This window comes from Camelina sativa, chromosome 14 (assembly GCF_030686135.1).
Source record: "Camelina sativa cultivar CO46 ecotype springtype chromosome 14, ASM3068613v1".
Classification (NCBI taxonomy): domain Eukaryota; kingdom Viridiplantae; phylum Streptophyta; class Magnoliopsida; order Brassicales; family Brassicaceae; genus Camelina; species Camelina sativa.
In genome coordinates this window covers 26,151,789-26,154,288 of record NC_141893.1, presented here as the reverse complement: position 1 = coordinate 26,154,288, position 2,500 = coordinate 26,151,789, and the positions used below count along the sequence as shown (strand labels likewise).

The 2,500-nt window shown below is 37.0% G+C and overlaps 4 non-coding genes across 4 annotated transcripts in view; all 4 read right to left on the bottom strand.

Annotated features, from left to right (window-relative positions):
* Positions 1-16, bottom strand: part of TRNAP-UGG (transfer RNA proline (anticodon UGG)) — a 72-nt gene extending 56 nt beyond the window's left edge. Inside the window, exon 1 of the tRNA in view lies at positions 1-16. This exon is cut by the window's left edge and continues 56 nt beyond it. This is a non-coding gene — a tRNA (tRNA-Pro).
* Positions 17-200: 184 nt separating this feature from the next.
* Positions 201-272, bottom strand: TRNAP-UGG (transfer RNA proline (anticodon UGG)). The gene has a single exon. It is a non-coding gene; the product is annotated as a tRNA-Pro (tRNA).
* A 1,051-nt stretch (positions 273-1,323) lies between these two features.
* Positions 1,324-1,395, bottom strand: TRNAP-UGG (transfer RNA proline (anticodon UGG)). Its single transcript has one exon. It is a non-coding gene; the product is annotated as a tRNA-Pro (tRNA).
* A 1,018-nt stretch (positions 1,396-2,413) lies between these two features.
* Positions 2,414-2,485, bottom strand: TRNAP-UGG (transfer RNA proline (anticodon UGG)). The gene has a single exon. It is a non-coding gene; the product is annotated as a tRNA-Pro (tRNA).
* Positions 2,486-2,500: the final 15 nt, after the last annotated feature.

Here is a 2,500-nt window from a genome sequence, read left to right as displayed (position 1 = left end):
ACTAGACCAAATGCCCTATTCCTAAGCATTTTGTTTTAAACATTGAACGCCACCATATGTATGTGGTCATAATGTGGTTTTGTGCTCTATCTTGACTTTTAGTTAATAAATTAGTCTTGATAGGAAAATGCACTAAAGAACATGTTGTTCCATGATAGTTCTTAAACCTAGTTTTTAAATCAGACATCCAAAAAGTCAACGGGGCATTCCGAGAATCGAACTCGGGACCTCTCGCACCCAAAGCGAGAATCATACCACTAGACCAAATGCCCTCTTGCTACACAACTTAGGTTAAACATTGAAGATCACCATATTTGGTCATATTGTGGTCACTTGCTCTTATTTAGTCATATGTGGCTATATTCATTGACGTTGTTAAGAAACATTGTTGAAATAAAAATTATGAATAATGACAAACCACGCATCAAATGTTTACATCCAATGACTGTGCCTGGTCATTTAAAATATAGTGTTTTGGAAAAAGCCAATGGGGCATTCCGAAAATCGAACTCGGGACCTCTCGCACCCAAAGCGAGAATCATACCACTAGACCAAATGCCCTCTTGCGACACAACTTAGGTTAAACATTGAAGATCACCATATTTGGTCATATTGTGGTCACTTGCTCTTATTTGGTCATATGTGTCTATATTCATTCATGTTGTTAAAAAACATTGTTGAAATAATATTTATAAATAATGACAAACCAAGCATTACATGTTTACATCCAATGACTCTGTCTGGCCATTTAAAACATATAGTTTTGGAAAAAGTCAATGGGGCATTCCAAGAATCGAACTTGGGACCTCTCGCACCCAAAGCGAGAATCATACCACTAGACAAAATGCCTTATTGCTAAGCACTTTGGTTTAAACATTGAAGGCCACCATATTTTTGTGTTCATAATGTGGTTTGGTGCTCTAAGTTAACTTTTACAAAATAAGTTAGTCTTGATAGGAAAATGCACTTAAGAACATGTTGTTCCATGACAGTTCTTATACCTAGTTTTTAAATCAGACATCCAAAAAGTCAACGGGGCATTCCGAGAATCGAACTCGGGACCTCTCGCACCCGAAGCGAAAACATACCACTAGACCAAATGCCCTCTTGCTACACAACTTAGGATAAACAATGAAGATAACCATATTTGGTCATATTGTGGTCACTTGCTCTTATTTGGTCTTATATGGCTATATTCTTTCATGTTGTTAAAAATACATTGTTGAAATAATGATTATGAATACTAACAAATCAGGCATCACATGTTTATATCCAATGACTCTGTCTAGCCATTTAAAACATATAGTTTTTGAAAAAGTCAATGGGGCATTCCGAGAATCGAACTCGGGACCTCTCGCACCCAAAGCGAGAATCATACCACTAGACCAAATGCCCTATTGCTAAGCACTTTGGTTGAAACATTGAAGGCCACCATATGTATTTGTTCATATTGTGGTCTTGTGCTCTAAGTTGACTTTTACTTAATAAGATAGTCTTGATAGGAAAATGCACTAAAGAACATGTTGTTCCATGACAGTTCTGATACCTATTTTTTAAATTAGACATCCAAAAAGTCAACGGGGCATTCTAAAAATCGAACTCGGGACCTCTCGCATCCAAAGCGAGAATCATACCACTAGACCAATTGCCCTCTTGCTACACAACTTAGGTTAAACATTGAATATCACCATATTTGGTCATATTGTGGTCACTTGCTCTTATTTGGTCTTATGTGGCTATATTCATTGATGTTGTTAAAAAACATTGTTAAAATAATTATTATGAATAATGACAAACTAGGCATCACATGTTTACATCCAATGACTCTGCCTGGTCATTTGAAACATATAGTTTTAGAAAAACTCAACGGGGCATTCCGAGAATCGAACTCGGGACCTCTCGCACCCAAAGCAAGAATCATACCACTAGACCAAATGCCCTATTGCTAAGCACTTTGGTTGAAACATTGAAGGCCACCATATGTATTTGTTCATAGTGTGGTCTTGTGCTCTATGTTGACTTTTACTTGATAAATTAGTCTTGATAGGAAAGTGCACTAAAGAACATGTTGTTCCAAGATAGTTCTTAAACCTACTTTTTAAATCAGACATCCAAAAAGTCAACGGGGCATTCCGAGAATCAAACTCGGGACCTCTTGCACCCAAAGCGAGAATCATACCACTAGACCAAATGCCCTCATGCTACACAACTTAGGTTAAACATTGAAGATCACCATATTTGGTCATATTGTGGTCACTTGCTCTTATTTGGTCATATGTGGCTATATTCATTCATGTTGTTAAAAAACATTGTTGAAATAATGATTATGAATATTAACAAACCAGGCATTACATGTTTACATCCAATGAATCTGTCTGGCCATTTAAAACATATAGTTTTGGAAAAAGTTAATGGGGCATTCCGAGAATCGAACTCGGGACCTCTCGCACCCAAAGCGAGAATCATACCACTAGACCAAATGCCCTTTTGCTAAACACTT